At 40.1% G+C, this 15,809-nt stretch overlaps 1 protein-coding gene across 1 annotated transcript in view; it reads left to right on the top strand.

The window, feature by feature from the left end:
• Window positions 1–2,978: 2,978 nt before the first annotated feature.
• The window catches only part of LOC307226633 (interleukin-6 receptor subunit beta-like), a 68,615-nt gene continuing 55,784 nt past the window's right edge, over window positions 2,979–15,809 (top strand). The window contains exon 1 of the mRNA XM_079995446.1: window positions 2,979–3,169. The gene's annotated coding sequence lies outside the window, so the exon portion shown is untranslated. The remainder of the gene's footprint in view (window positions 3,170–15,809) is intronic.

Here is a 15,809-nt window from a genome sequence, read left to right on the forward strand (position 1 = left end):
CATTCTATTCTGCGATTCTGTAGATGTCATTAAACAATTCCTTTTTATAATTGGTGCATCATGTTAAGTTGCTGCCTTTATCCTTGATAAATAAGAAAGGTATTAAAGAATAAATGACTACATGTGAATTTTTGTATTACAATATTGCTTCTCACTTACAACCTCATTCTGGAATGTTATACTCTATTTAATGTTATAGCTTTGACATCTATGATTAAAGATTCAGATCACAACAATTGACTTTTGCAGTACTCGCTCCCAGTTCAGCACCTCTGTTTTACCACCAACTACAAAAGAATATACAGGCACGAGCATTCTTCAGTTTAAAAAAGAAAAGGAGAGAGTTGTTTTAATCAAGGTGGATGAACATGTATTCATTTTTCACCTGTCTAGACAAGATCAACTCAAATTAATTTATTAGTACAGACATCTAACCCTTCATGGCTGTATTCTAAATGCCATTTCAAGTTTCATCGTCCTCACAGTCACAAGTGAAGGGCATAGCACTCTGTTTCCCTTGTAAATGCTGAGGAGAGATGTAGACCTATCACCCACGTTACTAGTGGCACTAATAACAGTACAGAGCAGACTGCTCCATCTTCATCAAGGGCTACGTATCAATTGAGATACACTGTTGATGATAACCTGACTCAGCTCTAAGTACAATGGACTCTTTATTACATAGGTTACTATCAGAGTTCATGGCTGCAAGCCCCAGCAAATTATGTTTTGCCAAAGAGGCGGGGGGGATGGAAATGCCCAAACATCCAGTCTCCCTTGGGGGGAGGGATGAAACGTGAACTACAGAGTAAAGGTATAATTGACTGGTTTCTGAAGCAGATTCAAGAAACTACAACACTAGTCTTTGAATTATTTTTCACTATTCCTCCGACTTGATGGGCTGCAACTCTTTACCTATTGGGTGGCTGGAACATGTCAGAATGACAGCACATCATACCATGAGCAGAATAAATCCGTAGGTGTCTATGCCAGCAAATAAGACAAATAATGTATCATAAGCCTTTGTCCCAAACTTAAAATGCAAATTTATTCAAAATAAATCTCCTGCAAGGCTTCATCTGCTTGGGGAAAACCAGATTGAGAAAATGGGGATAAGATTAAGAATTCCATTATTCACTACCCTTTGGCATCAAGCTTTTTATTTCTATAAACATACCATGTGGCTAGAGCTGACCCAACCATAGAAACAATCCAAGTGGTCTCCTGGGACAGCAGGAGTGAAAAATTGTGTGTAAGCATCTTCAAAGACATTCCAAAAAATCCTAGGGAGCACCTGTCAGATCTCAGGCTCTTTCAGACAACATATTTATTGAACATTCATCCTGATTTGTATGCACAAAGCTTACACAAAGGTTTGAGCAAATCTGGTCTTTAGGAAGCGTTTGTTCAGATCTGTTTGTGGGAAGGTTATATGACAAGAAGCTTGTGGAATGTTTATACAACTTCCCATTAATCTTCATTCATTCCACATTTTTCAGGGCCTTTCCACATCACTTTCCTAACTGCAAAAAAATGTGTGTATTTGTTGCACTAAGGCAACAGAATGCTTTAATCCTAAATATATCAGTATGCACTTGAATCCCTCCTGCAAAATATTGACAGTCTGGAGGTGCCCCATACAAGTCAACTAGGGATGAGAGAGAAAATCAATAGACATCACATTTAAAGACAAACTTCCCCAATTCGTACTTTCCGAACAATATGGGGGGGGGGGGAGCAGCAATCCTTTGAAATTTGCACTTCTTTGAATTTTGCAATGCAGTTCTCTAGTCTTGTGTCCAAAAATGCATATACTAGGGTATATGTGTTATATTCATGAAAATGCACTATATTAGTGAAAATAATATACAAAAATGCATTATATTGAGGAAAATTACTTGTAAAACTTTATCTTAGGAGAAATTAGCAATAAATTGGTGAAGAATTTTCATGAGGACTTTTAAGAAAGAATTTGCAACCTGGTGTTGAAATGTGGAGAACTGAACTTAAGATTCGGAAAACGAGAAACTTATAGAATCCAAAATTGACATCCCTAAATGCAGCTGCTTGGACTACAAAGGCTGCCATTCTAACCACGTCAATGTAAAAGTAAGTCCTGTTGAATTCAGTGGGGCTTACTGCCAGGTATGTGAGATTAGGCTTGCTACCTAAATGCTCTAAGTCAACCCTGCATAGAGATGGTTATACATAAAAGTGTGGTAGCCAGTATGGTGTGATGGTTAGAGTGAGAGACTAGAACCCAGATTTCCTCTCATGAATAAACTCACAAGGTGGCTGTTAGCCTAACCTAGCTCATAGGGCGGTGTAAGAATAAAATGTGACAGGGACTATGTACATTGTCTGGAGCTTTTTGGAAGAAAGGTGGGATATAAATGCAATACATAAGCACAGCGTCTCTATATTACTTTTATTCCTTTTTATTCTATATTAATATTATTACTTTTATTCTATATTACTTTTTATTCCTACAGTCATCATGATCATATTCCCACACATCCAGGATAACTTGAAAAGGGCAGTGTGTAATATATTTCCTAGACAGGGAAGCTGGTGGGCCTCTGATAAATGGTCAACTCACCTACCAAGGAGGGGAAATTACAGCTCCTCCCATGTCCCATCACAAATTTCTCCTGAAAGAGGAACTGTCACTTAATTGGACTTCCTGCTTCAGCGTTTCCTCATAATAAGCCTCCTCAATTTCACGTTCACTTCTGATTTATTTATTTTTTAATGAAGAAAGGAATTGCTCATCTGACTCTCAAGAAACATTTTACAAATGATGATGAGTGACTGAAACTTGATTTAGCATCATATTAGTAACGGCTGTGTTATGTGTTTACATATTCAGATAAATTCTGCTGGAGGTCAAAGTGGCCTATCCATGATTAATCTGTGATTGATCTGGCTGCTGGCACAGCTGCAGTATTTGCATAGCTCCTCAAACAGAAGATGAGAAAATGCCGTTATATTATGGGAAAGCATTCCTGAGCAACCACAGAGGCCAAGGTAAGGGTCGCTGCACGCTTGAGCTGCAGTCTTGTCTCTTTTAGAATGAATTTCGCAGCTGAAGGACAGACACAATTGCTTTCACGTACAAATGGAAGAGGTGAAAAGGAACAAGGACTGAGGAAGGGGAGGGAGTCGTAAGGTAAGCAAAAGAAAGGGTGGGGGGAGAAAGACAGAAAATTGAAAGGAAGGGAAGGTGATCTCACTGAGAAGTGATATTTCCAAGAACTATTGGCAGAAATAGCAGGCTAGTTGCAATCTAATATATTCAAGTTACCTGGATGGATTTACTTTAGTAAGGCCTTTAAGGAATTGGATCTCAGTGATCAGTAGCACATTGCTCTGAAATCTTCATGAAGTAACTCCCTGAAAGGCTCAAACCTCACTGTGTTTCACCAAACTGGTTAAATCAATACTAACTATAATATTAGAAAAGTAATTAGAAAAGTTGATACAAACCATAATGCTGCTGCTCTGGCTGACTTTGGAAGGAAAAGCAGGATATAATTTTTGTATATATTTTTTTGTTGTGAACTGCCCTGTGATCTTTGGATAAAATACAAATTTAATAAACAAATAAAAATGAATAAATCAAATAAGTAAGTCAAAAAAGGATAGCAGAATACAATACAGTGGTACCTCAGTTTTCAAACGTCTCCATTGACAAACATTTTGATTTACGAACGCCACAAACCCGGAAGTACAGTGGTACCTTGGTTTAAGAACAGCATAGTTTATGAAGAACTTGGATTAAGAACACTGCAAACCAGAAGTAGGTGTTTTCACTTGTGAATTTTGCCTTGGAATAAGGCCATGTTTCACTGCCTGTTGAGTGTGTTCCATTTGTAAATTGAGTCCCCCGCTGCTTTGGTAAAGCACACCTTGGTTTAAGAATGCTTTGGTTTAAGAACGGACTTCCAGAACGGATGAAGTTCATAAACCAAGGTACCACTGAAAATGTTTTGGTTTTCGAACACGCCTCAGAAGTCGAACATGACACGTGGCTTCCACTGAGTGCAAGATCCTGAGGCCTAGCTGTTGGCTGTTGAGTTTTCAGTTTTCGAACGTTTCAGAACTCGAACGGTCTTTTGGAATGGATAAAGTTCGAAAATCGAGGTACCACTCTACAAAACTTCCCTTGTAATTGAATGGCCATTCAAAATAGATGGTAGAATCAGGAGCCAAAGAGCAGCTTCTGATGTGCATTCCACCCTGCCCCCCGCCAGCAAGTTTAGTTACCATTTTAAGTTAGTTTGGTGATAGCCAGGAGCAGCAATAACATGTGACCTCAGTAGCATGAATTATACATTAAATATATATTATAATAGAGTATACCATGTAAGTTTTCAGATCTCACTCCGCCATTATTTTTTGGTGGAGAAAAGGAGGTGGAATAACAATGCCCTCATGACTACTACTACTAGAAAAAAAAAGTATCAGGCTTCTTCTGTGCCTTATGGAGCAATTCTTAAAAAGGGCTGGGGCAGAGTGACGTGGTATAGCTCACACAGACCAGGGCGGAAAGGGGCCAAATAGTTTCTATATCTACATTCATTATAGTACTGTTTATGTTTCACTATTGTGTTGTAAATTTTAAATGTTTTATGGGTACCATTCTAAAATAAATTTTGAATCAAGGTGTAGTTTATATTTTTTTTGAAAAATATATAAATATTACCAGGAGTTGCATCCAGAAGAGAATTCAGGGGGAGTTCAGCTGTTGTAAATGCAGCTCAGACTGCATAAATATGTTTTCATAGAGATTCACACGGAAATGGCTCAAATCTTGGCGAATTTTCTGCATTCAGTACTTAAACAAGCACTCAAAAAGTATACTAATCTAGTTGTAGAACCTCCCAGAATGCAGGGATCTTTCAGCACTGGGAAGCCACTGTGACATCTTCAGTGAGGACACAGAGAAATTGGACGGCAAAGATAAACAAGAATTAATCATCCCCCTCAAGAATGGAAACACGTTAAGAAGGACGTAGATGAACTAGCATGGAAAGTATCATAAAATTAGATTTGGCAATCTACCCACTGCAGGAAAAATCCCAGTCCTACGTCCATGATATTCAAGAAAGATATGACATACCCTATGAAGGGCAAAATAGAAATAACAGCATAATGACATGTTTTGGAAGCTAGTATATAATTTGGGAGCTTCTTATAATTTACCTCTAGCATTGTATATAAAACAAATTCAATATAGTGTTTAACAGCAAGCACAAGAAACCATCCCATTTCCAAATCACTTACACTCTAAACAGATAAACAGTTGAAGCTGAAACAAAGTCTACTAGCTTAGGCCCAGTTGGGACCAGCTGGGACCTTCACAAGTGTGACTGGCGTGAGGCTGCGCTCCAAGTCTGCACTCTGTAAAGGGAGACTGGAAGCGTAGACAAACAAGTTATTATAAATGAAGGAAGGATTCCCCCCCCCCCCAGCATATTTGCAAGGCTGCATTATTTCTGGTTGGATGAACCAACTCTACCTCAGGAGAGTACCTGATGATGCTATGGTGTGGCTTAGGTGTTCTTATAGAGTGCATCTCACATGTTGCAGGCTGCTGGATCTCCCACCCCTGTTTCGTTCACAGTCTCTATCTGCCACAGCCACTCTCAGAATTTGACTGCGACCTCGCCATACCAGATATACTTCACAAATTTCCCACAGTGCTTTTTTTCTTTCTCAATAGACCACCATACAGTGGTACCTCTGGATGTGAACGGGATCCATTCCGGAGCCCTGTTCGCATCCTGAGTAGAACGTAACACGTGACTGCGCGTGCGTGTGCACAGGTCGCATTTTGCCGCTTCCGCGCATGCACATGACATCATTTTGCGCGTCTGTGCATGCGTGAGCGGCGAAACCCGGAAGTAACGCGTTCCGTTACTTCCGGGTCGCCGCGGAGCATAACCTGAAAACGCTCAAGCTGAAGGTATGCTTTAACCCGAGGTATGACTGTACTTTCTTCTCTCCCTCCCTCCCTCCCAGGCCAAACTGCCCCAGCTGTCACTATCCCATCATTGCAATTCCCTTGGCAACAGTTGCCAAGGCAGCCCAGAGACTGCCCCTCCAAAAAAACTACTTACAGTTTTGCTTACCCCACTTTTCACCAGGCAACTAACCTTATAAAATATATCAAAACCAAAACAGAAACATTAAACAATCATCTCATATCATGAAACCACATGAATATACATGGTCTACCACAGGAGAATTCACCTGCGAAGTTTTTCCTGAGCTGTAGCAAGGATGGAGGTTATATGTTAGAATTTGGGTAGAGTCTGGGGGATTCTTGTGCATTTAAAATTTTATGTCAAGAAGACTAGGCTTAATCTGACATGATTGTTTGTATGAACATGAACTTTTTTACATAGAGATATATTTGAAAGTAATCAGTAGAGTCTACAGCAGGGTTTGCAACTGGTTTATTCCTGATGCAGAACTGGCCCTTACTTTCCCATTTAAAATCAATAGGACCTACTTCTATGGGGGCAGCGGGTGGGGGAATAACATGGTAGAGGCACTCAGAAAGTTGGCAATATAAATGGGAATATATGACCTTGATCTTATCCAAAACTGACAAAGTGCATTAACCACTAATAAATTGCCATTAGTTCCCACTAGAATATGACACCCTATTGACATGCATGGTGTCGCTCGCTGCTTCATCATTTCATTAAGTGTAAGGGAAAAGAAATATAAATAATATTCAGATGCTGCCATACATTGTAGTCTTATTCTTGTCCTAACAGATTCATTATATCTGTTGCAGTAAACAGGCTTCACTGAAATCCTTTATTAGAACATACTGCCTATGATTTTATTCAATTTTCTTCAGGCCTTTTAGTGCGTCTCATTTATCTCGCCTTATCCATGGAAGTCATCTGTAGCAATGTTGTCAGCTACAGGAGATATTCCGATAGCACCAGAACAGAGACAGCTGCAGGCTCCAGTGCCTTCGGAGCCAGCTAACAAGCTGGTCACAGTTTCCAGCAGCAATTTCTTCTTTCTTAGGCTTCATCCAGACTCTTTGGGCATACTTCCCCTCTCTGTCTCTTGTCTCTCTCATTTTTTTCTCTGCCAAAGCAATTCTGTGCCCCTCTTTCCTCTAAAATACAATTTGAATGCAACTATAGGTATCAAAACTCTCCTTTTTAACATGCAGCTTAAACAGCATCTAAAAAATCCCAACCTTTCTATAGCCACATCAAATTATGGGGTCTAAACAGCTATTCAAGGGGGGAAAGTTCTGAAACACTCTATGACAGAGAGAGAGAGAGAGAGAGAGAGCAAGTGTGGTCACTTACACATCGCCAAAGGGAATATATAAATTGCTATTCTTTAAAACAAAATATAATCCATCTCAGCATAGCAGGAAATGCCAAACCTGTGTATCTGCTCTGTCTGCTGTCCAGGCGCTAACTGTTGATGAACAACTTCAAGACCCCTCTTAGGGCTTGTGTTTTTAAATTTTTCTTGGAATAGGCAAAAAACAAAACAAAACAAACCCTTGGCTTCAAATAAACTCCTTCAAAAAGAGTCCTCTTTAAAACAGAGCATATATTAACAGTCTCTGCTTCCCTGGGTCATCAAATTCTGAAATTGTTCTAAAATAAGGAACAGTTAGTGGATGACATAACCAATTAAATGTACTGGATAAAAATATTGGTCATCATCACAAAAAAGTACAGAAATACTAATGGTACTGAGATGCATTTTAGTATAGCAGGTCCCCAGCGCTTTGGAAGGACCTCATCTTGTAAAATGGCACTTTGTCCAATCCGTTGGGCTGCTAAGGCAAACCTAGAAACCTTGTATGCAGTGATTATCTCCATCCAAAAGCAAATAATTTTTCTCCCTACTATTCAATAAGGAACTTCTGGGAACAATTCCTCTGAGAGAGCTATAGCTAGGAGAATTGTACATGAAGCAACATGGTACATGATGAACAATATTCTCCAATTCTCCCTGGCTGCAGAAACATAATTGACAATTTACAGAGTATATATGGGTGGCATAAGATGGATTTTGACTAGTGCAAAATATAGTGGAACTGCTACATCCCATGCTTGGGAAACTTTGGCAAGTGGGTGGAGCCACCAATCACTTAGTGTCATTATGACACCAGATGATGATTTCAAAGATTTCACTCTTGAGGGCCAATCAGTCGATGAGCACTGATAATGAGCTCTTTTGAAGGTGTGCTAAATAGGCTCAGGTACTGGTGGGGAACCATCACTGGTTTAGAGCTTTGCAAGTAATGAACAAAATCTTAAACTTGGCCCAGTAGCAAATTGGTAGCCATTGTAGCTTAGAAGTAGTGTGATATGCTCATAGTTGATAGCTCCACTCAGCTCTGTTCCATGCTAGCTGGAATCCTGGACACTTTTTAAAAGGGCTGGCTGCAGTTTTTTATAAGAATGGTTTCTGCCCTCTACTTCTAATACTTGATCGCTCCTCCCTCACTTTAGAAGAGGATGGCCAGTCCATTTCTACTACAGCTTCATTTGATCTGCATTGCTTTAACAAGCTTTTAAACATCCTGCAAAAATTAAGAGAGCAAAATTTAGTACAGCTACAGAAACAGAAGGGTGTGGTGACATACTGGACTCTACAGCTTTGCTGAGTTTACGTGTTTCCAATTCCATGGAAAAGTCTGCTGGCCTTAATAGAGCTAAGCTGATGTGTCACTTCTTCAGAACTGCTTTCACCATCCACTCCACTAAAACAGGCAGCATAAACCAAAGGTTGTTGTTGTAAATGTCAATAATTTAAAATACTTATGTGAACTGTGGGTCATTGCAACTTTGTACTTTAAACATAGCAGTCTGGTAGGCTGAGTAAGAAAAAAAGGGAACTGCTGCACATTGACTCACGCTATTGGTCCATCTCATTCAGGGATCCATAATCAGATCACTAGCAGTGACTCTTCAAGGTCCCTGGTAATGGTCTCCCAGCCTTGCTTCCTGAAATCCTTTAACCCTTAGTTTAACAAATTCTGGAGTGGCCCCCAATGGAAGTTCCACAGAAAAGGGGATCCTGAGATTAACATGCAGTTTCTCTCAGAACCAGGTAAAGTTTGGCGCTGCAACCACTATCACCTCTAAAGAAAAGTTAGATAACCCTGGGCCTTTGTTTCTAAGGAAGCACCAGTCCCTAGCTTCACTTATGGAAGCACCATATCAAAATTCTTTTCCAAGTGAAAAAAAGAATACATTGATACAGGGTGCTGTGAGAAGGAAGGAGGCTTCAAATAGATTTCAGTCACTGGGCCTCTCAAAGGGGGCTTGGATTCTTATATACATCAGTTGTTATGAACCCAAAATCCAGCAGTGACCAAAACACCAAGTCAGGGGCTGCAGAGTCTTCAGCTAGGGAATCAAACTGTTTTCCTGACTCTGATATTGGTGACCAGGGAGCCACTAAATTATGGGCAGGAGCTTCCTGCACCAGGGCTGATAGAGCTAGATGTCTCACTGGTACAATGGTGCAGAAACACACCAGCTGGGGAGCCAAGTGAAGAAGTAGAGGCAGTTCTCATGGAAGGGGATGGAGCCTTGGAGGGGTGGGTTGGTGCAGATGCTCAAAATGCTTCCGTCTGTATCTAGCCTTTGGCAGAGCAAACTGATGTCAGGAAACGGCAAGACACCAGCAAACTATGTGCATTGTGCTCCATACTCTCAGGATACAAACAAATGGTGTGCAATGTGCTCCATACACAATCATATAGAGAAAGAGGGAGAGAGAGAGAGAGAGTTGCAATTGTCTTATTGATTTTATGCTGTTCATCACCATATGTTTCTTCATGTTGGCAATACAGTCAGTTTTGCAAATTAATATATGAAATAACAGCAATGTTCAAAGTTTGAGAACCATTGCTTTCAGCAGAAAAGCACCTCTTACTCAGCCAATATTATGCCAAAGCTTCATCCATAGATTGAATGAAAACTTTAATAAATGCACACACCCGATCCCACTGTTAATCCTCAAAACAAGATAAGAGCAAAGGATTGTTGTGCCCAAAGTTTTGCTACAATTAACTTTGAAGACACCAGTCTGATGGAAAAAGAACTGATGCTGTGGTCTTGTTACCAATGTATTCCTTTGACAGCCATTATTTGAAGAGGCATGTGCTATGCCCTCCCAGCGCACTGTGCAAGTGTTGCCCTCCTATGCTGTGCAACAAGCCATCACCCTAATTACCTATTAATAGCTTGCCATCTGATCAAGATGATTCAGGCAATCTGGAATAAATTGAAAGCGCATGTATGATGTCCCTGAACTTGTTCTTCTACTCATTATTTCTGTTTTAGTACTTTATATGCAAGGATAAAAACTGTTCCATCCAGGATGAGGCTTGGCAGGTACCCTTTCAAAATACGAATGTATATTGCATAACTGTTGATGTGAGAGGGGGTTTTTTATTGTCTAGGTGAGTGCTCTGCACACTAACTGCCCAGAATCTGATTTGTTTTTCACAATGAAGCAACCTCCACATATGGTATCAAGTTGTTATGATCTACACACTGTCCTGCTGTCTTCCATAAGCAACTTGCTAAAACGTGCAACTACTCTGACAAGAGTAGAGTTGCCAGACTTCCAGTTCTGATCTGTAGTCTCCAGGTTTGCCTGGTTCCTTGCAGGTGGCAGGTGGGCAGCTTGCAGCTCCAGGTGGGCAAGAGTGTTGTTAATAAAAAATACAACTATTAAGAAGGTAGTGTGTGCTGCTTGCAAACTTGAGTCCAGCAGGAGCTGCCTGCAAATTATAGCATAAACATTGGAGGGGAGGGGCGTTCCCACCTCTGCTCCTCTCTCCCAGTTATCCTCCATCTCCCAGAACTCATCTCCATGATATTACCAGGGACTGCCTGGTTTATTCCTAACTATTTATTGAATACAGAATAAAACTATCTTCAGAATGCACACACATGTATATCATTTGACCTCCCCCCATTTGTTTTGTTTTTTCATTCCCGCCACCTCTACTCTGAATTACTTTTAGAATTGCCATTTGGTCAGTCCTCAGTCTGCTGCTATATCATCTGATGGGCCTGGACTTAGTCTATATATTTGCATATTTGAAATGCACTTATACTTAAACAGAGTCACTGTAGCCAGTCCTGGGCACAAGGTAAACAAATGGAAACTGTGGTAGGTGTGTGTGTGTGTGTGTGTGTGTGTGTGTGTGTATCTGCCACAATCAGCAGTCCTTGAAAATGTGGCAATTTTAGCTACTGCATTTATGGCGCAGTCTTACATCTGTATACCCCATAGTAAATCCCATTGTGTTTCCCAGGCAACTGAGTATAGGATTGCAGACAGAGTAGTTTCATTTTCCAAAGTGGTGCTATTTTTCTTTCTCTAAATATTTCTGTCATTGTAATAACAGTAACTTTCTGAAAAGGAAGAAATTAAGATTTACACAGTAATATAAACTGATCTACAATGCAAGCACATAGTGCGTTCACTAGCTATTTTGACAAATACGGTGAATAGGAACTGGTGTGCTTATATATGCTTCCCAAATACATCTAGTTCACTTTCAGCTTATTCCACTGCAGAGGTTGGCACCTCTATCCACAGCATAGCATGGACTCACTCTGCATGATCTTAAACTCTGAGATCCCTTGAATAAACGTTCATTTTGATAAATTTCATAGTAGGATTAAGATTGTTTTTAAATTAATTTTTTTAAAAAGAGGGGTTTCAAATTATTTCTGCCATGATTCGGTAGCAGTGAAATACAGTGCTACTATATTCCAGGCCACACCACTCTGAAATTGATGCCATTTACTAGAAGCTCTCAACAAGAGATCCCTTAATTGGAAGAACATCCTTCTCAATCAGAAGTGGCTGAGCTAAAGGATGCCCTCGAAATATCAATGTGGGCTCAAGCTATTTAAAATGTCACGGTTAACCTTTATAAAAACCTGATTTAATTAGAAAATTATAATGAGAGCATCCTCACCAGTAGGAAATTCCTGTTTCAAATGAATTTCTTGTTAACTTTCTATGGCAATATAGAGAGCACCTTTTATTCTATTGTTGGGATAGGGTTAGCACGCTCACGACATCAAGGATAGCACTACTTTGATTAATTTTTATTTGCTAGGATTAGAGTTAATTACCGCCCAAGAGCGGAGGCAAGTTGGACAGAACTAGCTATGTTTTGCAGATGCCGCCAGCAGCTCTTAGGTATATATAAAAAAGCAAAACAATATATAGACTAATCAATGTCCTTTAGGCACTGTACTATGGGGTTTTTTCTCTCTTTCTCCAAAATAATTAATGAAAGGATCCTCTGAGCGGAGTAAAAAATGTTCAGTTTCAAGTGGCAAGGTATCTTGTGGAAAGATAGCAATTGCAGGGTAGAATTGGAGCGTGCTAAGGCAGAATGCGAACTTCATGGGTCATGAAGTAACCATATTTTGGAATAGTTCTTTAGCCAGATTTTTAGCTTTTGACAACAGATAAAATTTACAGGTTTTCTAGCTGATGAGCTGCACAGTTATGTGAATATACGTACCAGGGGCAGGCAAAGGGTAGATCAGGAGTATTTTCCTTTTTCCTTTTCTTTTGTAATGTAGTCCCCCCCCCCCCACATTTTCCTCTTTAAACAATTTAACATAGCTGCATAGATATCTATTCTTTGTCTACATTAGAGCATATGACGTGCAACAATTACATAAAATTAAAACTAAAACAGCAAACACTCAGATAAATGTTTCTGAATATATTAACAAAGTTGTGCCAAAGTGTATATAACCAAAATTATTACAGTTATTAGAGATATGAAATAATGTATAGTAACGTGAAATGCGGAGATTGGTGGCCATTAATAAAATATATTTTGTATCAATAATGATTAGAATTTATAGGGAGGAGGAGACAGGAAAAAAATAAAATATGTACTTCATGCCAGACTGTGTTTTAAACTATGGGTACTGCTCTCCCAGAATAAAGTCACACCAGACTGCATAAAAATTGTTGTGTTTCTTTTGGCCTCTTGCTAAGTTTAATTTTTGTGCCAGTTTCTCCAATACTGCTGTTTGCCAAATTGTATTATGTCACTGGTCCATAGTTAATAATTGTAATGATTTCCATGTTCTGGCAGTAGTTGGTCTTACAGCAGTTAATAGATGTAAATTAGAAACAAAACTCATAACACAACATATTGTGAATATACAAGTAAAGCCAGTCCTGGGGTCATGGGGACTGTCTGCCTTGTAATCAAATATATTTCTGTAAATACATTTTCCCATAACTTTTTTATTTTTGGACACTCCCACCACACATGCTGATTTGTCCCTATAGTGGTGATCAGGAGCACTGATAGATCTCTAGGGAGTTTACAGTAGTTTGGCAAGGGTTTGTGACTCCCAACTGTCTTATTAAAAATCGACAGCTAAAAAGCTCCCCTCCCACACCATGCTCCTAAATTTGGTTCTTGAAAAAGAAAGCTTGGGGGACTTTTTTAAAAAAAATTGTAAAATGAATTCTGAGCCTGGTTCTGATTCTGATCACAAATTCTTGGGTTCAGCATGTGCTCACAGGTACCCTGTTCCTTAATTCTCAGCAGCCAAGCCACTATTTTGCACCTGGCTCCAGATGGTGGATCTTGGAAGTTCTAGTTAATAAATTAGATCCCAACAGCTATCCCTGGTGTTTACACACAGAGAGACATATTGATTTTAACTGCTGCCTGCAACTTATTATAGTGCTGTTTGGGAACTTCCTTAGGGGAGGAAAGACAGGTTATAAATTTGAAATAAGAACAGGAAAGAGGAATAGCAAGACAATGGCTGCAGCTGAACAATACCTATAGTGTTAAGTTGTGGGTGAACATATCAGATGACACAGTGATTCTTCAAACAGCTCTTGTTTATTCACAGGCCAGGGCAGAACTGAACTGAAGGCTTCAGCCAGCCTGCTTATATAGAGCTCCACTAGAACGCAACAGTAACCATTTTCTAAAACTATCCAATCACTGAACGTCACTTTCGATCCCTTATTTGCATAACTATCTACAGTACCCCCCTGCTGGCCCAGGGTGAGAACTTCAGTACATAACATATAATATAAAACCTGAGTAGCTCCTTAACAATATAGTTGTTGTTATAGGAGAAAACAAGGAGTTGGAGCACAGTGGTAGAACATGATGTTGTGATCAGGGCCTGCTTCGCATAGCTTCTGCATATCTATGTTGCCCAAATTTCATTTTGGGAGCCAGCATTGTGAGTTGTCTTTGAGGGGGAGGCCTGGAGTGCTGCCTCACAGTGTACATAGGACCAAGATACATGGAAGGTGAGGGAGCTGCTTCAGTGACTTGCAACACCTGTGCCATGTTTGTCTTCCTGCCAGATAAAAGTATACTTTGAGCAAGTGCAAATTGTTGCCTTACTGAAAGAGAAGGTACAACAAACTTGAGGCCTTCCTAGCCACACTTTGAGTTACAGGACAAGATGCAGAGTTTCTTGATAGAGCTGAGTGGACTTAGGGACTCCACTGTGGCTTTGTGTAGGGTTTACTCCTTAAGCCTTTTCTACTCCAGACAATGTCCTGCAAGCATTGATTGTTCCTCAGGGTTTACTCCCGAAGCCTTTCTCGCAAATGAGTATAGCCACAAAGCAGCAGGATCAAAGTTTTTCTTCTCGTAGATGGGCTACGTCCCCAGGTTGACAACCCCCACCAGCCCCTTCATTTCGTTCAACAGCACGTGCAGAAACCACCTTCTCGACTGTTGGACCTGCTATTCTTCTCTTCCACTCAATATACTGGAACCAGGTTTCACATGCGAGGGATAGACAAGTCCCTGACTCACCAAGGGAAACCCATTGGCCACCAGCTGAAGCTGTTTCCTACAGTGTGACCATTGTTGCATAATGACAGCTTCTAGGAGCCAAAGGTGAGAGCTAAGTGCACGGTGGGTACCAAAGGTAGATGAACTATCCCAGAAGGAACACAACATGCTCCCCACCAGAGATACTGCCCCTCCTCTAACACTCCATACACCCCAAGAAATACTATAACTAAACATCTTTGCATGGAATCTAATCTGATCCATTGACCAGAGATAAGAAGCAGACGAAGCCCCCACTTCCCCTGCCTGCCAACGCATTATGGATAAAACTCAAAGGATCCAAGGAATGAGAGGCCTCTGTAGAGGGCAAATTTGCTCATTCTATAAGCTTCCTTTTCACCACATTGGTTTGCACTGTTTACGTCTGACCTAGGACAATCAATTATTTGAAGCTACTCCTCTGGGTAAATGTTTAATAAAAATGCAAAGTGCCAAGGAAACTACAAAACACACTTTAATGTTCAGCTTAGCAGTGCAACTTCCATGAAATAGATCCCAGTAAATCCACCGCACCCAACATTATTCTAATATAGCACAACAAAGAAATCCCAGCAACTACTTTCAGTATGAAAGATTAACAGTAAGTGTGGATTGCAGACCTTATTTGCATGAAGTCATGCAAATAAGCCATCATGACCACAAGTGGGGAAATAAAAATCTGTAATTCTGAGGAACAGCCAACATCAAAAATACCATAAAATCTAGGCGTTCCTTTGTCATAGATGAGAGCAATGGGAGATTGCCCGAGGGCAAAAATCATCCCCGAGATTTGGTATTTTGCCTGAAGCCAAAGGCTGACAGCAATATGCACAATCAAAGGAACCATATTTAACCTGAGGATAAATGTATTTTACCACTATTGCCCTGGAGAGTATCATTAGTTCTTTTATTGTCCTTCTCAGCTTCCTAGCAC

Source organism: Podarcis cretensis (genome assembly GCF_951804945.1).
Source record: "Podarcis cretensis genome assembly, chromosome: 11".
NCBI classification, from domain to species: domain Eukaryota; kingdom Metazoa; phylum Chordata; class Lepidosauria; order Squamata; family Lacertidae; genus Podarcis; species Podarcis cretensis.